This window comes from Lagopus muta, chromosome 3, assembly GCF_023343835.1.
Source record: "Lagopus muta isolate bLagMut1 chromosome 3, bLagMut1 primary, whole genome shotgun sequence".
NCBI lineage: Eukaryota > Metazoa > Chordata > Aves > Galliformes > Phasianidae > Lagopus > Lagopus muta.
In genome coordinates this window covers 86,328,617-86,351,445 of record NC_064435.1, presented here as the reverse complement: position 1 = coordinate 86,351,445, position 22,829 = coordinate 86,328,617, and positions in this window count along the sequence as shown.

The following is a 22,829-nucleotide window of genomic DNA, read 5'->3' as shown; positions in this document are numbered from 1 at the left end:
AACCCCCAAACTGGCCTGCCCACCCACATCTCCCAGGACTGTAGCAGACATTATTAGTTTGTTCCTAGAACAGTTTCCCAGGAATTAGAGGGCAAGCATAGATTAGCTGCAATGGAAGGATGGGAGAATAAGGAAACATCAGCTCCCTCATGGTCTCCAGTAGATAAGTGTGTATTTAGGCTGCACATAACAGTCATTGCAGTGCAGAACCTTCCCTGGTCCCACTTCCAGTTATGTTAGAGAAGCATCTGTGTCAATATCATAACTGTAGAGGATTTACTGCATGGTCTTTTATTTGCTTTCTTAAACAATCATGCCCATTATGGGAATCATTGTCTACCAGCAAAGCAAACTGGTAGCCAGTCCAAAGGATCACAGTGAAGAAGTAGGAAGCCCAGCTCTTCCTGGAGATGAGAAATTGCCACCTCAAACCAAAACCAGGTCTCCTGCAAAGGACTCATTGGTGGGTATGGAGAATGGGGAAGAGAGGAGGGTGAGTAGAGGGGCTGGCTGAAACCATCGCTCTTCAGCCAGGAAAAGGAAGAAACCTCAAAGAGTTCAAACAAGGTCATGGATTTCAGGGAACATTTTTCTCCAACTTCAAGTCAGTAAACACTGGGGAATCTTTACTGCATGCTTTAACATTTCTTTTTCTGGACATATTAATGACTTCCAACACATTTAGTGTTTAGCCCAAGGGTCCTAACCCACATCAGAGCCCCACAGCACAGAATGATTTCACCCTGAAGTACTTATACAGTAATTTGGCAAGCCAGAGTGCAGGCAGAAAGAAACGCTGTGACGCAGAGGAGTGCAGTTCAATGGGTCAGAGCTGTGACCAGAAGTGAGAACCCATCTCCTGGCACTGCACGAGATGGCCTCCTCCACCAGCTGGTCAGTACTAAACATTACAGCATCCTGCCTGCTATCCACCTCAGGGAACAGCTGGGAGGTCGTGTGCTTCAATGGCTGGCTGCAGCTACACAGTGAGATTTCAGGATCGTGGCTTTGTGCTGTTCACCAGCATGCCAGGATTTCTTTTCTGTTGGCCTGACAAGGAACAAGTCTTAGGGGAGGTTTTTAAAAGTTCACACAGAAAGATCATTCCCTATTACAAAAGGACCCTGGGAACAAGGCGAATATTACACTGACTGGAGAGAAGCAAAATTAAGGCAAAGTCATTTCTCTGGAAAAATAACAGGGAATACGTTCCTGGAAAAAGCCCTTCCTGCTCTTGAGAAGCAGTAATCAAAGCGGTCAAAATAACTAATATTAAAGTACCCGTGTAAGAAGAAGTGTAGAATCCAGTTATAAACACAGATTGCATAATAAAAACATTTTCTGACAAAAGGCAAAATTATGGTTACAGGATTCAGAACTGCTATCCAGAGGGTATGCACAATTACCTCTTGTCTAGGCAAGCTATTGGAGGAATACATTAGCAACAGAGCAATTATAGATAGGCTGATTTGCTTCCTGGCCTATTTTGTTTACTATGGTAAACACATCTTGTATTCATAGAGACATGAGAGGCGAGCTGGGCCATATGTCTTGTAATAAACATGAAAGCATGCAGGCAAAGTAGGAGCAAGTTTGCTAATCAGCTCTCCCCTGGCTATGGTTTGCATTGGTGTGAGTTCATTTTAAATTGTAACCCCTCACATTCAGCGCTGCACAAACACGCAAGATGGCCTCCAGTTAAAATGTGTGTTTCTGTTTTAAAATGTATTTTATTTAAACAAAGAATGCAGAGTGACTCAGTGGTGTACCCCGTATTTCCTCATTTCTAAAGGGTTCAAATCACTAAGGTGGGTGTACAAACTTGCAGAGTTAAAAAATATAATATGGAGGAAACAAACAAACAAACAAACAAAGAAACAAACAGGAAAGCTTTGGCCAGATTCCCAAATGGAGGCCTCTGCATTCTAAATAAGTTAAAAATGCATTTCCTTTTGCTTAGACAGCTTCCTGTATTCTCAGGTCTTCAATTTCTTTCAGGCTGGTCAGTACTGATGTCGAAATCCATGTTGTGTAGGATACCATAGCAGGTATTGCTCTGCCTGACTCAAGGGACGCAGGAGAGCCTTGCATCATTTCTGTCAAAGGGCACTACTTTACATAAATGTTTTTCCTTGAAAGCTGAAGTGGAAGCTGCAAAGATCAAAATGAAGGAGTGTGTAGAAATGCCTCAACTCACATTACAAATAACACTCTATAGGCTGTTACTTAAGATGAAGTGTTCAAGAGGGAGGGGATCTGAGTTTCTGAAGAGCCAGGCTTAGTGGTCCTTGATTACTGTAAATCATACAGCTACGCTCCAACTATTTCTTCAAGCTGCATGAAGGTGCACTGAAGATCAGATGGAAGCCTGATTTAAGACATTTTTCAAACAGCTAACTGGATAGCCAACTAAAACTCCCAAATACAAAGTTTTAAATAAGAACACATTTTTTTCATACTGCATTTGCATTTCTTGGTGCAGTGTATATCAGACTGACCTGTTCTCTATAATGCCCATAATCTCCTCTGCTCAAAAGATAATAGTCTGCTATGGGGGATTGATTTTATTTCTTCACAGAAATTTTATTTCTTCTTTCTCTGTCGTAGAAGTAAATGAAAGTAATGAAAATATTTCCAGTTCACATTTGGATTTGGAGAGCACAAGCTGTTTGCGCAGTAAAGTGGCTTGCCATACAATTTACTAGTAAGAACTGAGTTTGATACAGTAAATGCTCTAGAGACCCAAGATATTTTTAATACCTGCATAACATTATACCACGTGCATAAGTGCTTTCCTCATTGGGAACAACCTAAAGTTATTTAAGTACTTTCTTCAATACTAATCTAAATGCATAATGCAAAAATAACAACATCCATTATGCTAATGCTCTTCCTAACTTACAAAAAAAATGTTTTGGTGCCTGCTTCTTCTCAGCTACAGAACAACCACTTTCATCTAGAGTACTGTTTATCATCTTCCTTTTAGAGCCAAAATATCTTTCTGGGACTGGTAGTTAAAACCATGTTAAAAGGCTTTTGTGGTTGTCCACAACATTTCATGCTTTCTCTTAACACCCAGAGAGATGAAACTCGATTTGCTCAAAGCAGATGATTTAGAAGACATTCAAGTCGGAACTCCCATGACTGTACTAGCATGCTCCTTACTTTTTAATCTCATCAGCTTGTTGAAAGTGTGGCTTTCATTATCATGCCTTTGACTTGTGTGATTTTGCACTCAGGTATATAGTATTTCCAATGCCAGCCACATTTTAAGAAAAAAATCTTACCACATTATTAAGAAAGTCTGGAAGAGATTTTTTTCAGATTTAAATAATGGAATTTTTCATCTGAACTTCATAGACTGAGGCCAGGGGCAAATCCACCCCTCCCACATGGAATGGTGCAGAATGCTCAATGTTTTTTTGTCTCCTTCGTGATCCTGATCCTTGCTGCATCTAAATGTCTACTTGGCCTGTGGTGTCTTTGGCCCCAGGAACTAGATGAGACATTACTTAACACACACACCAAAAAAATTGATTTGTAAGGAAAACATATTTTGAGGCACAACAATCTACACGAAAAAAACCAAACGTGCTAAACTTACTATATTTGAGTTGTGGAAGATGTGGTCCATATTCCTTGCTGTGTATTTGCCAGTTCTAGACTGCATGTGATGGAGACCATCACATTTCTGGTCAGCAAGAAGCTCATTTCACCAGTAATCATGCAGCTTGCATGGCTTGGGTTGGAAGGGATCTTAAAGATCACCTGTTTCCAATGCCTGGGCCATGGGAAGGGCTGCCAGCCACAATCAGGTTGCCCAGGGCCCAACCTGTCCTTGAACACCTCCAGATATAAGGCATCCACAGTTTCTCTGATCCTTACTACTTTGTGAGTAAAGAATCTCCTCCCAGTATCTATTTTAAATCTTTAAAACCATTCCCCCTTGTCCTTTCACTCGTTACACTATATGAAAAGGCAGCCTCAATCCTGTTTATAGGTTCCCTTTCAGTACTGGAAGGCTGCAATGAAGTCTCCCTGGAGTCTTCTCCAGCCCAGCTGCCTCAACGTTTTTTTCAGAGGAGAGGGTGCTCCAGCTCTCTGATCATTTTAGTGGCCTTCCTCTGGACCCATTCCAAGAGCTCCGCACCATCCAGGTCTGGATGCAGTACTGCAGATGGGGCTTATCAAGAGTAGAATAGGGAGGGACAACCTCCTCACAATCCCTCCTGGCCACCCCTCTTTAATGCAGCCCAGAATATATTTGACCTTCCAGGCTACAAGCACACACTGCTGGCTCACGTGAAACTTTCTGTTGACTAGAAACCCCAACTCCTCCACAGAACTCCTCTCAATTAGTTGTTTTCCCAATCTGTACACATACCTGAGAATGCCCTTACTAAAGAGCAACACCTTGCACCTTACTGAATCTCCTTAGGTTCCTGTGAGCCCACTCCTCAAGCCTGTCCAGATACATCTAGATAGCATCCTTTCCTTCCTTTGTATCAAATACAGCACTCACCTTGGTATCATCAGCAAATTCACTGAGGGTACACTCAGCTGTCTGTGTCCTTGAGAAACATTCTGAAGTCCTGAGACCAGTCCTGAGACTGACCCACTCATGGCTGGCTTCCACCTGGTCACAGAGCCACTGACCACAACCCTCTGTCTATGGCCATCCAACCTTTTGTCCACTGAATAGCCCAGCCTTCAAACCTGTATCTCTCCAATTCAGAGATAAAGATGTGGTGTGGGACCATGCACAAGTCCAGGTGGACAACATCAGTTGCCCTTCCTTCATCCACTGACACCATCGTTCCAATGTAGAAGGCCATCAGACTGATCACACAATCAGCTCTAAGTGAAGCCATGCTGGCTGTCTCACATTACCACCTCAACTCAACTCCCAGGAGGATCTGCTCCATGACCTTTCCAGGCACAGACATGAAGCTTACCATCCTGTTCCCCAGATCTTCCTTTCTCCCCTTCTGAAAATGAGAATGATGTTTCTCCTTATGCAATCACGAGGGACTTCACCTGACAGCCATGACTTTTCAAATATGATGGAGAACAGCTTGACAACCACACCAGTCAATTCCTTCAGGGCTTCTTCTGACTAATGTGTCTGTAAAATTCCTTCTTGTTATTATTCACATCCCTTGCCAAGTTCAGTTCCATTTGAACCTTGGCTTTCCTGATATTCCTTTTTTCAGGTGCTTTTGTTTGCCCTCCCATATCTGGTGCCCCTGGGCACAATATGCTGATCCTATCACCTCCCTGCTAACAGCAGCCTCCCCCATCTCAATTCACTAATCCTACCAAACTGTTGCCTTAATTGGAACCCGAATGAGAAACCGCTGGAAATATTGAAGAGCAATAACAGAAGTGTTGCCTTAAGACAGCTCCACTTGCTGCAGTCAGCAAGCAGGAGGATTCTAAAGTACTACAAACTGCTGCAAACCAAGGTATCTCTGGCAGCACAAGCGGCAGACAGACTGCACTCAGAGCCACCCAGGGAGAGACAGGCCAAAATATGCAGCTTTTTGCAGTGCCAGTTGTATCAAATCAGCAGAGTTCAGTAACAGCCTTATTTTCCACGTCAGTGAAGATGCTTGGAGAAAATGCACTAAAACTAAATTCCCCGGTTTGACTTCTATACACAATTGGGCACAATTGGAACAAAAAAGTTGCCAGACTTCAGTGAATAAGGAGTTATATGAAGTTTTGCACAGAAATTAGACTCCCCCTTGTCCATGTTTCTAGCCATGTTTTTGAATCACACCATCAACCATTTCCAGCAACAGTAGTTACACAGCATAAGCAGTAAATCAAATGAAATCACCCGTTCATTCCTCAGGTTGCCTTCTTTTTTCCTCCTCCCCAGCTGAGCAACTAGAACAGTAGTAATACTGTATCTGCCAGTTTATGTCTTGACAAAATATTTGGAATAAAATGCCAAAATACAGAGCTGTGTCTTAAAGCATCAAGGGGCAATGGAAAGATCCTGAAAAGTTAATTCCCACCATTAGGAATGCAGTCAGTAGGTAGCTGGCATACAGTGCTCACAGCTGTCTTACTGCTTGGGAACAAAACAGTATACCAAATACAGGAGGCATTTGTAGTTGTAAAACTAAAACCAAACAGTGCTGCCCTTGATGCAGCATGCATTCCAATTAAGCAAAATAGCTGTATGTATGTTCATATAGGTGACTTGATATGATATGAGGAAGTACTGCTCTTTAAGACCCAAAGCATGTATTTAAACTGAATAAACTGTGGAAACATAGATACAACAGAAACCACAGCTACTATTCCACGCCTTGAACAAAGCTGAACCAAAGGGGCTTTTGGTCAAACCCATGGGGGGGGGGAGTAGGGTGGAATATTCTCACCCCACTGCATGCAGACCTTGAGGGGCAGCAACGGTGGGAGCACAGAACCAGCTACATACAGCAAAAAGTTTCACCAAAGGGTGAAAGGACACTGGCAGCCCAGAACTTCTTAACACAAACCTTCTCTATGAGAACAAAGCTCATTATTCCCTAATGAGTAAGGTCTTGAGTTATTCTTCTCTAAGGAGTAAGCTGCTCTGCAGTCTTCTAACTGAGCCTTGATTTATCCTTCCTCCCCTTACCTGCAAACTGTAGGTGCATTTCTGCTGAATATTTGCATCCTGTTCTTAGCAGAGCTAAAGCTACTCACAGGTAACATGGAATATTTATTTTATTTATTTTATTTATTATTCATTATTTTTTAATGGAAGTAAATCCAGTGATGGTCATCTTTCCCTGGTCACTCTTTTCCTTGCACAAAAGGGTTGCACAGAAGGCTGCGGGGTGACCTCATTGCAGCCTATCAATACCTGAAGGGAACCTACACCCAGGAGGGGAGTAAACTCTTCAAAAAGGCTGACAACAGCAGGACTAGGGGAAATGGATCCAAGTTGAAGGAGGGAAGATTTAGGTTGGATGTTAGGGGGAAGTTCTTTACTAGGAGAGTGGTTAGGCCCTGGAACGGGCTGCCCAGGGAGGTTGTGGATGCCCCGTCCTTGGACGTGTTTAAGGCCAGGTTGGACGGGGTCCTGGGCAACCTGATCTGAATATGTATGTTTGGTGGCCCTGCTAGGCAGGGGGGTTGGAACTACATGATCCTTGGGGTCCCTTCCAACCCGGGTGATTCTGTGTGATTCTGTGTGTGTGAAAAGAGCAGAGGCGTTTCCACAAAGCTGTTCCGCTCTCACCATCCCTTCCTCACCTGTATTTCACATCTGCCCTGTTAACGTGATTAGATGAAATTTTGACAGGTAAGCTTTACTAAAACAAAAATGTTTGACAAATACTCCCAAGGCACCCCCTAGTGCCCCAGTGTGGAGAAGAATAAACCACATGATAACATACTCAACAGATTGCACAGACAATGTCGTGAGCAGGCATGACATATTAAGAAGATTAAAATGAGAGATGGAAATAAATGAGGAGAGCAGAAAACCAAGTGGAGGGGGCCTGGATGTCTCAGAGGCATTTGGTAGGATGGAGAGTCCATCATGTCAAGGTCAGCTGCCTGCATCCAGTACAGGCTCAGGGCAACACTGTTCAGACACTGTGTGAGATTGGCAATAACCAGGATGGAGAAATTTGTTAGCCCAGGGTTATCCTCAAAGGAGCAATGGTCAGACCCCTTCATCCAGATATGCAGCATTCTGGATGTAGTGAAGTTGTGTATTTCGTGCTGAAAAAGCTGAGGTGATGTTTTTTGTGCTGACCTTTTCAACCTGACTTTTATGTACACTCAGGAAAGCAGGAGGAAGTTCAGGTGTTTCTGACAATAGCAGTGTGGCAAAGATCTCAGAAAAGTAGAGCAATCTCACAGCAAAATGTAACAAAACGTCCATTCTGAGTTTTTCTTGAAGAACTATGTTGACAAATTAACACAGGCCCCAAAAGATTTGTATTTCCACAAGATGCACCTTTCTTCAAAAAAGACAAATGTTTCTGATAGAACCTTTTCCTGAAACCAACGTTTAATGCTGTAACACACCTCAGCCTTTCTGTGTGATATATTGCATGGGGGATTTCATGTGACAACCCAGCACTGCCATGGTCAGGCCATCCGCAGGCTTGAGTGCTGCCAGACTCCTCTATAAAATCTGTGCTGTGAATAAGATGACCCTGCATGACCTGCATAGAGGTGACATGTACATATGATCTGAATCTGACAAAAAATTATACTAATCTTAAGAAACTATGCATCTATACACATGCATATATCCTCAACTTTATGTGTACACACATGCATATGTGCTACAGCCTCATTTCAGTCTTCTTTTTCTCATTTGCTGAATCAATTCAACACAAAGTTTGTGTATTGGATTTTCCAAGATTTCCACCAACGCTAGTTGTGATACTGAATCACCTGGATCTGGGCACGAGGCTCAGATCCCCTGCTGTAACTGAAACTGCTACTTATTGGAAAGGCAGCAGGAACCTGCAAGGGAAATAAAACACTACTTCTGTGATGGGCAAATCTGACTGAAATCAACTGATCTGGCAAACACCATCAGCTCTCACTGCTGTTACATCATAGATCCCTCCTATGACAGAAAACTAGGCAAAGCATTGGTCGCTGAGACTTTTCATGTGAAAGCCTCCAGTTTTGAAAAACCCTTCCCATCTAATGCAGCCAGAGTCCTTGCAAAATGATGTGGTTTTTAATCTGGGGAAATTTCTGTAGCATTTTTACAGGTTTTTATTCAAAGTGACATGGAAAAGGACTCAAGTCACTGATGTAGAACAAATCAAGTTTTCAGCAGGTAACAGAGTTTGATGACAGAGATGAGAAATTGAGTTGAAAACAGGTCCAGTTTGTATCGTTTGAGACAAACCCTTTAGTATAAACCTAGTTCAGCATTTATCTAAAGGTAAATCTATGCCAAATTTAGTATCCACATAAGCCTTTCTGTGTCATGCACCATTTCAGCAAGATGACAAATTGAACTGCTTGCTCCATTAATTTACTTTTCTGGAGCTGGTTATAAGCAGTTTTAAACAAGATCCCATGCTCCCATGGCAAACACAGTTTTGCATGAGGAGGATGGTATCAGTGGCGACATGCCCCCGTCTGTGTTCACAGATCATAATCTAAAGCTGGCTACAGATTGACAGCCTCATTTCCCTGTAGCTTTCAAAGCCTCAAAATTGGTTTGGGGAACAAAAATAAAAGAGATTTCAGTTTTATTTAATGGAAATATAACAGAGTCAGAAGAGCTGTTTGGTGGTCAAAAATGTTCATCATGTCTTTTGGAAAAGGAGGAGGTCAGCACAAGGAGAAGGGTTGTGAGAAATTTCTTATTCAGAACAACTCCCATCAAATGCAGAGAGGAACCTGGTTTCCACATCCACATAGTTATTAAAGATTCAGGTTAGCAACAAAGTTGCTATCTTCGGTCTGATTCTTCTCCTCCAGCCACTAAATGAGCAATTTAATCAAATTCAACTAATTGAAGGAAAGTGGCAGTTGGCTGTGCGTGTTCTGAGCTGCTTTGCCATCAGCACAGCCCCAGGGAACAGGATTATTCATGCTTATTAACGCGAGTCCATTTAACTCTGCCACTACGTGATACTCTGAGGTGCAAAAATTTGTGCAGCAAAGCTTATTTCTGAGGGAAAAAAATGCTCAGGCTTTATAAAATCTTCTGCATGCTCTGAGTTTTACTCTCTCCTTTTCTTGTGCGCTTCAAGTGCAGACCTAATCCTTTGCAGGATTGGAGATAACGATGCACCAAAATCCTGTGCAGTGCATTGAGGTTGCTGACACTCAGTGTGCTCTGGGCTTGTGCCAGCCCGCAGATTCCCAGCTGCTGCCCTTCGTATCCCCAAGTACCCTGCTGCTGAGGGCCCCTGGACTCAGTGGCTCAGTCTCCTGGGCCCCTGCCAGCTGGGAATTGTATCTCCAGATTGTCATCAGGCAAACATTTTTTAATTATTTGTGTGATAATATTAATCTGATTGATTTCTTTCCATTAGCTATCCGAAGAAGCCTAGAAAAATGAACTACTCCTGAAAAGGTAATAAGCTGGAAAACGAATGTAAGTTCCAAAAATACTCTAAATCTACAACCTAGACTCACTTGTATCTACTCCAGCTTGTGATGTCATCGATACAGGCATCACTGCAAGGCTGTGCTAAGAGCAAACTAAATGCAGACAGGAGTGCTTCCTCCAAAGATACATATGCCCAAAGCATGGATATTTGTTGTGTGGTAGGAAAAGATGGCACTGGGCACAGGGTTGCTTTGTGCTGTTTACAGGGCATTATGGAAAGATCATCCCATTTCCCGTGGACCAGTGATCAGCTCATGGGCCTGGGTGGCCCCATTACTTCTCCTAATTCCCTAGAGAAGAACTGTGGGAGAATTTTTCTCTTTCCTTTCTGTCTTGTACTATTGATCAAAGAAGTGGGCATGGTGCACGATTTGTTTGTCTCCAGCCCTAAGAATTAATATACACAAGTGCCAGCAACTCTTCCTACAAATTCAGTTTCATGTTTCATTTTATGCTGAATCACAGCCTGATTGACCACCTAAGCTGAGCCATGAGTCAGCCCTAGGAGCACAGTAGAAGGCAATTCACCTGTGCTGCCAGAAGGTTTGGAGCCTGACTCCATCTCTCCTGGACCCATTTAAGAGTTGACTTCCCAGTAGGGAAGGATCTCTTTCTGGAGATCCCTCCTTTTGGAGTTTTCCAGGGAGTCTAGGACAAGTGTAAGTCCTCTATCTATTCTTTTTGTGAAATAAGCTGTTTAGCCAAACTCTCTTGTATATTTCTTAATTATAACGCCTGTATATTCATTGATTATACAGTGGCATATACTCCAGATGCAGCAAAATCTCCAATTAGCCCATGTACTTGTGGAAAGGCAACAGACAAGAAAGAAACTCATAAGAACTGAGAAACAGTACAAGTGGGAATAATACTGGTAGGACTTGTAGATTTAGTAAAGAATTGCCCTAGCTAAAAAAGGAGTCATGAAGACATACAAGTGCAACAGAGAGGAGAGAGTGTTAAGAAGCTGGATATCTAATATATTCCTATGTCCTCTGCTCTTTGACCAGGAGGTCACATTTAATGCCTCAGTCTTCCTATTTTTGTAATGGAGGTAGTATTACAGGCTCAAAATTGCTAAACCCTGAGGGTATAAAGAAAGGGTAGCAAATAAGGGTGAATTACTTTGTCTTAGAACTCTTTGAAAACCTTTTCAATAATATTCTAATGTATATATTATGTCTCTACATATTTTCCATAACATCTTCTAGAAATATGTCATAATCTTTATTTGTGATGTTACTGTGCTGTTGTCACTGTGATGTAATTTTTTTGGATTGTAACCCCATCAGGAAAACAGTATGTCAGTTCAAAGATGAGCAAAGTTTTTGATGGACAGCATAAGAGAGGGAGATGGTCTGGGAAGGAGACTTCAGAGCTGTGGTAAAATTCACTTAATTTGAGATAATGGTTGGAGCCAATTGACACATTTAACTTTCTGCACTCATCAATAATCTACAATAGCCCATTTTTGCATGTTTTTTTTTGTCTTATCATTTGATATGGCTCAACCTCCAACTGCTTCCTCCTCTCCCATCTCATTTTCAACACCACTATTTTCATTGTGCCCCCTGTTTACTTCTTAGCTGAAAATATAACCTCTGTTAGACTTCCTTATTTAGCTCACCCTAAGTAAGTTAAGTAATCATTTTTGCCTGTCTTCAACAGAGAGTAAAAAAGATGCAGAAAGAGATATGGTCAGTCTACTGTTAGTCAATGAAACCAAGACTGGACAGTGAAAATTAAAAATCTTATTCACCACAGCAGGATTCTCAATAAATACAGAATTCTGACATTTTTTTTCATTCCACTGATAAGCACCTGAGAAACACTTCTGGAAGAAAAAAAAGAAATTAGAGTTCAAAGACATTGAATAGGTAAAAGTTTTAGTGGCATTACATAGTCTGATATAGCTATTTCTCCCCTTTACTGTGTCTGTGAATTGTATAAGAATTCAAACTTTCAGAAAGGAGTTTGTCCTAAATATAGTTAAAATGCCAAATAAGTGGAAGGGAGCCCAGTCAGAGGAGTCTATACTTAATTTCTCCTTGAACACGTCACTCAAGTCAAAGTGTGGCAAAGGATACAGCCGTACATGGAACAGGTTTTTCCTAATCCCATCACTTATTTATTCTTCATTTATAAAATGCATTATTTACAGTATATCTGGAGGTACATAAAAAAATGTAAATCTACAAGCATTATAGTTCTCTTTAGACTCCTTCCTTGTCAGAAATCTCTTTACATTCCTCGCAATCAGTAGATCAGAAAGAGAGGTTGCAGATAAGCTTCATATCATATTCTAATACTCATTTCAGATCCCTGGAGGAAGGAAAATTTCAGCAACTGGGTTCTCTCCACTCCAGAAATGCCTCTTTTATAGCCCTGAATTTTAAGTCTAAGCTTTAATGCTTGTAGTTACAATGATTATTTCAATGATTGGCCATCATATTCTGGCCAGTGCAACTCAAAGTTGTCACCCTCAACCTGAACTGCTTTCATAAAGTCCAACGCACTTATTGGAAGACTGATTTAACAGTCTCCTTATAATTAATAATGCTAAGTAAGTGGAATAATGTGCTTCAAGGCTTGTGTTAGCTCGAGCGAGCTGTAGCCATAAGAAGTAGTAAATTGCAAAGGAAGGACAAAACAGGAGGACACCAGCTATTGGATTGGATGTCAGTTCTGCATGGGGTGCCAGGTGCAGACACAAAACTGGTACGCTCACTTTTCCCCAGCTATAATATCCTAATACCACGGCCATAGGCACCTCAGTGAGGGCTCTAACTCTGGCTTAACAGCACTCTTGAGAGATAAACAAGCAGAGCTGTTGCAGTCATTTCTCTTGGCATGTATCTGTCAGAAAAGGTGATTGCTCTGGTCCTCAGGAGTTCTAACAATCTGATGAAAGTTTGTAAATATACACCATCTTTAATATGAGCTTTATATTTGTTAATACTTTAGGAAGATGTCACAATAAGGAAATCTGTCAGTATTAAACGGTACAGTATCTCAGAAAAGTACAGAGGACTATGCTGACTTCTTTAATAACACTGGCTTTAAACAATCTGTGGCATGTTACTTATGCTTGTAATGTCCTCATGTCTATTAATCATTTATTACATTTTGAAATGTTCCTCTCATTTAAATTTGAACTAAATAAGTCCGTGGGTATTATAAGGAGTAGAGAAACAGAAAGTGAAGTAAAAATTCACTGATTTAAGAAAGGTCTTTGTAATGTCTACTGCAGTTTAGCACAGTCATGAAGGCCATATAAAGAGGGCCAAAACTGGGAGTTCATTGGCTGACTGAGGACAGCACCACTCACAAATAACAGAAAATACAGAGGAAAAAAAAAAAGTTTCAATTACTTTAATTGAGTATATCGTGATAAGCCAGGAGCAGATGTGCTGCTCAGTACTGGGAAGTTTGAGGATACGTGTGTTTTCTGAAAAGCACAAAGTTTTGACAGATATTTACAAGCTGTGTAACATCACTACTTAGTAAGACAAGGTGCCAGAGGATGAAACACAATCTGCTATCCTTGCAGAAAGCAGGAGGCGTCTTGCTGCTTCGAACTCCAACCTCTCACACTGTAGAACAAGAACATGAATAATAGGTCGGGTCAAAATATTTACATTTTAAAATATTAATTTGCTTCTTTCCAAGAGGTTTTCTAAGCCTTAATGTATTGCTGTTTTTATTTCTTTGATTCATATCCTAGTAACTCTAAACAAACATGTGCTTGCACATTCACAGCCAATCTAAACATCCATTAAAACCACATCTCATGTAACTCCCTGCTTCCTTTTTTTATCCATGTTATCATTCGGATGCATCGGCTGGGAACACATCTGTCCTACTTGATGACAAAGCACCTAATTCCAACTTTGGTGCATTCAAAACTGAGTAATAACATAGTATTTCTGTTTCACAGCAATCCTGCAAACAATTTATACCCCAAAAAGATGGTATATGGTTAGATCTGGAGGTACATATAGCGGTTTTCAAGTAGCTAATGGAGGAAAAGTTAACACAGAAAGTAGGAGACATGAGTTACTCTTAGAGGGTTATCCTTAGCCCTCTTGGATTTCTAGTACCCAGGAATAAGACAGATGAGGTTGTTTCCCCAAGGACAGCCTGCTGAGTTACCAGCTTTTCAGTAGGTTGCCTGGACAGAGCTGCAAGCAAAATCTCAAGGCTGGTTGTTTCAAAGAGATACCAACTGCTGGTTAAATTGGGATTACTTCAATGAATTCATTCATTCTCCATCACCAATATCTGCTCTCTTTCTGATGTGCTACAGCTTTGTGTCTCTCCATGTCAAACCATCATTGTCCAATGGACGAGAACTGTCCTACCATTGATCCTTATAGTCTTTTGATAATCTCGCTGATCAGTACTCTTGGCAAAAGTACCAAGACCAGAGAATAACGGTGTAAAATATATTTCAGACATTTTAAAATCCTCCTATCCAAATTAAAAGTGGATTAAATATTATCCTGGGTAGTTACTAAGCTGATGGATGCTAATTCTACTATAATTCATAGAATTATGACAAAATAAATGCAATTTGATCATATAAAGTATTCCAATTTCAAGTCAAGTGGCATGCTAAAATCAAATCACATAAAAAACCTAGCTCTGGACATTTCTACAACAGAGGATCCTTTCATGGGAAGCATCAACCCGCTTTTGCAGTAGGACATGTTTTGCAGATGAGTCTCCCAGAAAATTTTCATCAAGAGGTCCTAGTGAAAAAGTTCTGGAAGCTCAGAAAAGTTTTCTGATACCATGTCTGTAGGGTCAAATCCACTGCATAAGTGACAGAGATCCACAATGTGTCCAAGCACACAACAAAATTGATTTATATGCCCGATCTGAGAGCTGGTTTGTTTCCACTGTGCACTTAACTTAGAGTGTGTTGATTCATTTCTTACACAAATGGTAATCTGTCTGCTACCAAGGGAAGAAGTATTTTCATGCATTTAGTCGACTCTTCGGCTGCATCCTCAAATAGTCATCTAAGATTTACATGACTCTTCTCAAGATGCATCTAGATGAGGTGCTGCGAGATATGGCTTAGTAGCTTAGTGGCAGTAATGGTGATAGGAGAATGGTTGGACTAGATGATCTTGTAGGTTCTTTCCAACCTTGTGATTCTATGATTTTATCATGCACACTTATTTTATATCCCATTTACGGTAGCTGCTACTAATAGGATTACTTGGGAAAACAGCAGCCTCTTTCCATGGGCTTTGCTTTCCAGGGCAATGAGAATAGTCTCTCTGCACTGTTAGAGTTTTCTACCACGTTGGTGAGATCAAGATTCCTGGCCAGGTTTTGGAGCAGTGGTGCTGCAACAAAACTCATGGACATTGCTTGGAGAAACTCAGTGCTTTGAGTGGAAGCCAGTCTAGGAACACAGCAGAGGGGCAGTGAGGCTATGAGTTAGGAAAGAAATAAGTGGACGTGGGCCCATGAAAGGGATCTGAACACAAGGCTGTCATGAATTCAGAAAAAGCTTTAAAACTTAACTACCAAATGAGCTTAGCCAGATTTGTGTCCCCTTCTACATAAATCTTATTAATCTGACTGAGACATAAATAAAGGATATTAAACAGTAGGCACTGAAAAGCAGCTTTTGTTGCTTCATTTTCCATAGGGCAATCATACAAGAAGGAATGAGAGGATGAAGAAAGAGGCAAAAAATTTACACTAACCAAATGCTGCTTTTTAAAGACATGACAAGTGTTAGCTAACAGTTGAAGTCATGGTAAATAGGCCTGTCCAGAAGGCAGACACTTCATATCTCAGAAGGAACATAACGGTGCCTGGATTGCTGTATAGCTCACTATGGCCATGTGAGAGGTGGAGTGGGGAGCTGGAGCCATCCTGCAAACAAAGCCTGGGCTTCAGGCTGGAGAAGTCCTGGCTGATTCCCAGCTTTGCTGCTTGCTGTCTGTGTGGTAGCACTGGCCACTTAGCCTAGGAATAGGATAAAAGAGTGTAGCATCAGTAATGATGTAGTGATCTCACAGACGTGGGATGGGGCATAAAAGCCAAGGCTTTTAAGCAGAAAAGATTCTGGAAATGTTGGTGTTAATTATCTACTTAGAATGAACAGTAGAAATTTGGCTGACTGTAAAAATACCTGAAGCTGTCTCTACCTTATGAAAATGTAGTTCTCATTTTTATGACAAAACACTTCCTCAGCTCTGAGTGTCAGCAATGCATTTCTCACTCCAAGTATTTATCTAGTATAATTAAGTGTGGAGCAGTGTATAACACTGCTGAAATGCAATATAAATTAATTCTACATTCATAATGTATAGTCACAAGACTGTATATTCATTACTCCTCAATTTTTAGGCTTTTTTTTTGGCACTTTTCTGCAACAGTCTCCTATTTCACTGGTTCTTTGCCTGAAATGTAACATCCAACCACCTATTTATAAATGTTGTCTATCCGTAGTGTCTTTATACCTCTATCTATCTTTTCCATTTGCATGATGCACACAGTATGCATTTTCCACTTGGTGGGAAAACAGATGAGCAACGCTTTGCTTCTGCAGCTGTTGATTATGCAGAGGGGAGACTGCTGCAATTTTCCCAAAGGGAGCTTAGCAAGGTTTCGTTTCTTTTTGTGGTCTGCCTCTTCAGCCAGCAATTCACTCATCACCTTGACCATGAATCCCTTGTAAATTGGCATTTGTTCAGCCTGTTTTTAGGCACAGCACTTAACACTGGTCTTAGGACGTTTCTAATTACTGGATAAGGGGCAACATGTGACAGGTTTATAGTTTATTATACTAGGGTGTGCCAAGTTGTAACAACATTTTGGGTCAGGTCAGGGTCTCAAGAGATCATTAAAAGCTGAAGTAAGCCACTTGACAGTAAATACCAGGACAAAACTGAATTAGATTCCTGTAGTTCTAAAAGAAAAGAAAGCCAACTAATTAGCTAGCTGCATTGGTTGATTTCACTGTACTATTATTTTGCTCTTTTATCTGGCACAATGATGTGTTCTGATATTTTACTGGTTGTTAGAAAAGACCAAAGCAAATAAACCTTTACATGCTGATGAAAATCATGCTCTGGCCAGTGTTAGAGCCTTTATTTCTATTTTGCAATTTGAATAACAACGGCACACAAACACAATACACTCACACACACAAAATCCACCAAAAAAAAAAGGGATCTGCTACAGGAAAGGTAAGGATTGATCAGCTGGTTTCCATAAAAACAGGTCTTCAATTCTTTGCCCATATTTTTTTCCAAGATTGCTGAGGTTAGCATCTTGACTTCCCCTTTCCACACGTCTTCTCTGAACTGCATGAAGACACACTAGTAGGCATGACCTTACAGCATCTCCAAGGACATCAGTTATATGCATCTTGGGTCTCATCCCCATTGCTTCTCTTTTTCTTTAGTGTCTCTGGGTTGAAAACCAGGGCAGTTATAAACTATACTCATTCTGGGAATGAAGAGTCTCAGAGGTATCTGGAAAAATATCGCTTACCTTCTCTAATGTGTTAATGTTTAATAAATTATTTAAGCTTCTAAAGGAAAACAAGAGTACAAGTATGTATTTGAAGGCTATCCTACAGGAAGACACCTAAAACAGGCCTAAGTTAACAAAACCCATGGCCCACATCTGAAAGCTATAAATTGAAAGGTAAGTAAATGGACAGTTGCAGGAAGGACTGGAGTGAGCCATGAGGTTTGCATCTAGATATGAATTCTCTCCCAGTTGCTGAAAGTGAATCAAGTATGTATATTTGAATTTAACGTAGAAAAATAAAGATGGGAGCTCTTTCCAGGGTCGTGTACTGGAAAACTATCTCAAAACACAAGTGTTCCTTCCAACCCAAGTTTGTTGGAACTAAGGTAATTAATTCATCCTTTTCTCCTGAATCTTCCCTTTTCTCACAGGCATTTCTGCATTTTCTTTTGATCTGTGACTTTAAATCCCAGCATGTTACACTGCTTTCTCTGGCAGCTGCTTCTCACACGGATGGTTTCTATCCATCAGTGAGCCTGTGGCCACCTTTCACCTCCTGATGTCAGCTCACTGGGGCAAGGACCTTGTCCATCACTCTGTCCAACTTTACTCATGACTGGGCTCACTGAAGGCTAATGATTATTCAGTGCCAAGTCATTGATGTTGTAGGGGATGGCTCTGATGGGATGTCAACAGAATACCTCACTGGTGCCAAAGAGAAGCCCACCCCACCTGCCATCTCTCCTTTCCATCTCTGCTTCTACCACCAGATGAGTGATTCCAGCACCCATCGGACCCTCACCATGTCTTGCAAAATAGCAGGAAAGCAGCCAGCAGGCAAGCTGTGGGGCTTCCCTATTGTGCCCATTATTTAGCTGAGTGGGGCAGGAGAAGGGGAACAGGAGCATGAGGCTGGAGGAAGGCAGGAGGAGAGGGCCACAGCACTGATTTGCAAGACTGGCCTAACAGTAACCATGCAGAGGAAAATAGACACTGGGAAATCAAAGAGCCTTTTTTTTTTTTCTTTTCTTTTTTTCTTTTTTTTTTCTCAGAGGCCTAAAATTAAAGTACTCAGAAACACACAAAGAAATGCCTAAGTGAGAAACCAAGTCAATGGAACAAAGCCAATTTAAACTAAGTAGGTTTGATCCCTAAAGCTCATGAGTTATCTACACAAAGCTTCGCACTCCAGCCACATACTTCCCAAAGTATCAGTTCAAATGCCCTATTCTGCACCACTGTTGCATCAGAGCACTCCAAAGACCCCCTTGTAGAATAAGACCTGGCAGACACTGGGGCTGAGATGTATGCTCTTTGCTCGCATGGTTTATCTTCCAAGAAAGGCAGCAGGCTGTCTCAGTGCAGGAAAGGGAATATCAAATTAATTCAGGTATGCACTGAAGCACTCAGCACATCTACCACAAACCTGAACTGAGCTCAGCCACAAAGCACAGCACTGCCTTTTTGTGTGCCTGCAAATATGATACAGTTATTTAGATGGATCTGAGGTCCTCACAGTGTATTTTCATGTTTTGGGTGACAAAGTGGCCAACATCTCCTAAGCCTACAGAGAGTTAACCTTGGTTAACAACAAAAGGGGGGGGGGAAAGGCAAAAAACACCTTACAGAGTCTTGTGCTATTAAAACTAGTATGGTCAATATTGCTGCTCACTGTGCTCATAACAAGACCTGTCTTTTCCACGTATTCTTCATGACCTTGACTAATCCAAGTGAGGTTCTCCATTTGGTAGTTGGTCATACTTTCAGAGAAAGGGAATCTGAGTAAAAGGGACAGGGAGAGGGAGGGATGGGAGCAAACAGCAGCAGGAGGTTCACCCTGCACAGGATTACAGCACGTGCAGTTTTATTTCATAGTCTGCCAAATACCCCTCGCTGTGATTCTGAATGGAAAATGGGATAGAAAAGTGAACTAGAATTTACAGAGCCTTTGAAAAGCATGTGCTCCAAATATGCCAAGTACTTCTTTCAGTAGAGAGAAAGCCTCTTTGGGCTTTTGTGGAGCATGTGACAGTGGGCAGAAGACAACAAACAGTATTTTTGAGCAGCAGAGAGAGAAATCTTCCCACACCTCCCCACCTATGAGTCAAGCAGGAGGAAGCATGATGACAGATATTTTTGTCGTGTGTGCCAACATTTGCTAAAAACAGCTTAAAAAACCTCACCTCTTTTGGATGAGACAGAGATGTGATGTGCAGCCTGCTGGGTTCTTGCTGGGTACGTGGCTCCTTTGGGACAGTAGGTCTCAGTTGTGTCTTGGACTTTTCTCCACAATAGGAAAAGCTAGCATTTGTTTTGCTTCTCAGGGCGAAATGTGATTTTGTCTCATAACCTACCGCCCCTTGGAGTTGGGTTTTCAGTATCAAACTCAGTGACAGCTGGCAGCAGCAACGCATCCATTGGATGGACACCTTCCACAGCAGGGCCATGGCTTGAGCTGCACCACATGGGAAAGACGCTGCACAGTAGTTTTGAAAGAAAAGCCTCATGAAGCATTGCACAAGGTAACATGTAAGAACATATGTAAGCACAGGGTCCCTACCGGAGCACAAAGACAAAACAAAAAGAAGTGCTGAGAGCAGAGAAAGGAAGCCAAAGGAGGTGAGCTCTGGGGTGGCTGCTAGACAGGAGTGGAATTTGGGTGGAATTATACCCATGTGTTTATAGAGAGGTTGTATGTTATTATTCCCTCTCCCCACAAGCTCTGTTTATTGTTCTTGGAATGGGATAAAGAGAAGAAAAATTGGATTTAAAAATAACTTGCATGGTCTGATGTACAAAGATAATATACAGGACAGCCTCAGACACAGATTACGGGAAAGCACAAATATATATTTAATTATGTATTATTTTTAGACATGAAAAGTATGGAGAGTCTGCTCCTCCAAGCACAGAAGTAACTATGCTCAGCAGTGTTTTACCCCAGTAACATTGAAGGGACATGAGAATTCTTTGCACAAGCCTATGAGCAGTGCCTGAGATCCTTCTAACCCGAAGCAGAACCAAGTGTGTGCTTACAGGATTTGTCTGAATTGTAGCTGAACTCATCTTTAGGTCTAGCCCTGAGCAAAGGGCGCATTTCTTCTTATAGGACTAACAGACACACTCAGTGCCTCTCCCACCTGTAGCTGAGCCTGGTTTCTATGGCAGTTGTTGTGCTGTCAGCATCTTTACAGAGTGTCAATTCAGATGATTCACTTTCAGTCACAGCAGGCCTGACTGTGAAGTTAAAAGGCATGTGTGCAAGTCTGTGTGTGTGAGATCCATGGCACCCTTGATTAATGCATTGTTTTGCAGTACAGAAAGTTTGGATGCTCCCTCTCTAAGTAGCTATGTGAAATGCAACAGCGCAAGTGGTGTTCCTAAAATTAAATATGTTCCAGGAAATGAAAAGGCTGAGATTCTCCTAGCAGTTTCAGCTTCCTCACACTATTCATAGTGTAGCTGTGAAGGCACATATATTAGTGCACAAAATAAGTTCCTGACAAAAAAAAAAAAAAGAAGGGGAAGATGAATGAAAGAAACAAATAGTCTAAAGGCAAAAAATTCCACTTGGATTTGCAAACTTTTTCTCATCCTTTCCTACAGAATATAGAACCTCATGATCCAACACAAAACAGTTTCAATCAGATGGAAAATGTTTACAGAAAGCTTGAGGTGACTGAAAGCAATGTCCTGTAATGCAAACTACAAGGCTGCTGTCACTATGGCACGCGCTGGTCTGTGTCAGCAAGACTCCCTCACAAGAAACCCCATGCTGCAATCACCCCACAAGCAAATGTAATGTCACAGGATATAATGTCACATTGCTGGAGCTTAGGATTCTAAGCTGATACTCAGAAAAGGGGAAAAAAATTTGATCTACTCTGGATAGTGTATCAATACAGTAGTGATGTCATTATAATTACAAAGAAAACACACTGATGACAACGAATCTAAAGAGGCTTTGAGTTTCATTTGGTCAAATTTTGACTTCAGCAATGCGACTTCACAGTATTTTGCAACAAGCAGGACCGGAGTTAGAGTGTGGAAGTATAGGATGAAGGGTACCTGAGGGCAGCCTTCAAATATTACCTGCTAATATTGACCTCGTCTGTCTCCTTCTTTATTGAAAATATGATTTTGGCTATATATCAAAACACGTTCAAGACAAAACGCTCTCACTATGCTCGTGCTGCTTGTTTGAAATACCAAGCACAAAAGGACAAAATCCAAATGACGATGATAATAAGCAGACTCAGCCACTAAAAGTGCAACAGCGTTCTACAGGGACGCTGCTGTCTCATCTTCTGGACACAAATGCAGTCAGCATACTTCAAATGTTAAGTTTCCCCACATAGTGCGTGGTTGCTATGAGCAGGATATAGGAAACAGCTCCCTGTGCCATCTGCTTTGGCAACACATTCTGCAGCGTATGCCTTGCATTCAACTCTGCTCTGCATGGGCACGGACACTGCATAGATATAATACTGCACGCATGCCTCTGCTAATATAGATGTGGATCGCATTAATTGCATATCTGTTTTTCCCAGTCTGCTACAAGGACATGGATAGAACATCAATCTGTTTTTCTTATAGATACACTCTTGCTCTTCACCTTATTTCAGCCTCAAAACTCTTGTTTCTGAAGGAGAAAAAGGAAATCTGGTGCATTTTGTTATCTAGCTGCCAGCAGCCTAAGCATGCCAGGGTTATGATCTCCCCAGAGTCAGCTGCATGGCAGCTCTCTGGTTATTTAGGGCCCTGGTGGGGGCTGAAAGCCAGGCATGCACTCTAAACATGCCTCAAGGCTCCTGGTGGTGGCATATCCATCCAGAGCAACCCCACAGCTCTCCTTTGTGACTTTCCTTCCTGGTCTAGACAGGGCCAGCAGAGATACACCGTTCAACCACTTTGTCCCAATGCATTTATTATCACCAGGAATGTGATGTCAGGGCAGGACCTCCAAATAACCAATGGCAGCAGCTACTGCTCCACTGGGAGCTCGCTACTCTCTGGACAGCATCTGTCAGCTTCTGGAAAAATCTCCCTTTCCAGAGCAAGCCTGCATTTGCCAACAGAAAAAGTAGCCTAAGCGATGCATGGAGCTGGGCAGGTTTGAGGAGGACACTTGATGTGGCATCAGAGCCTTGCCAGCCTGGTGGCATAACTCCTGTCAGGCTTTTTGGTGATGCTGCTTGAATTTGGGAGGGAAGAACAACTGTTTCTC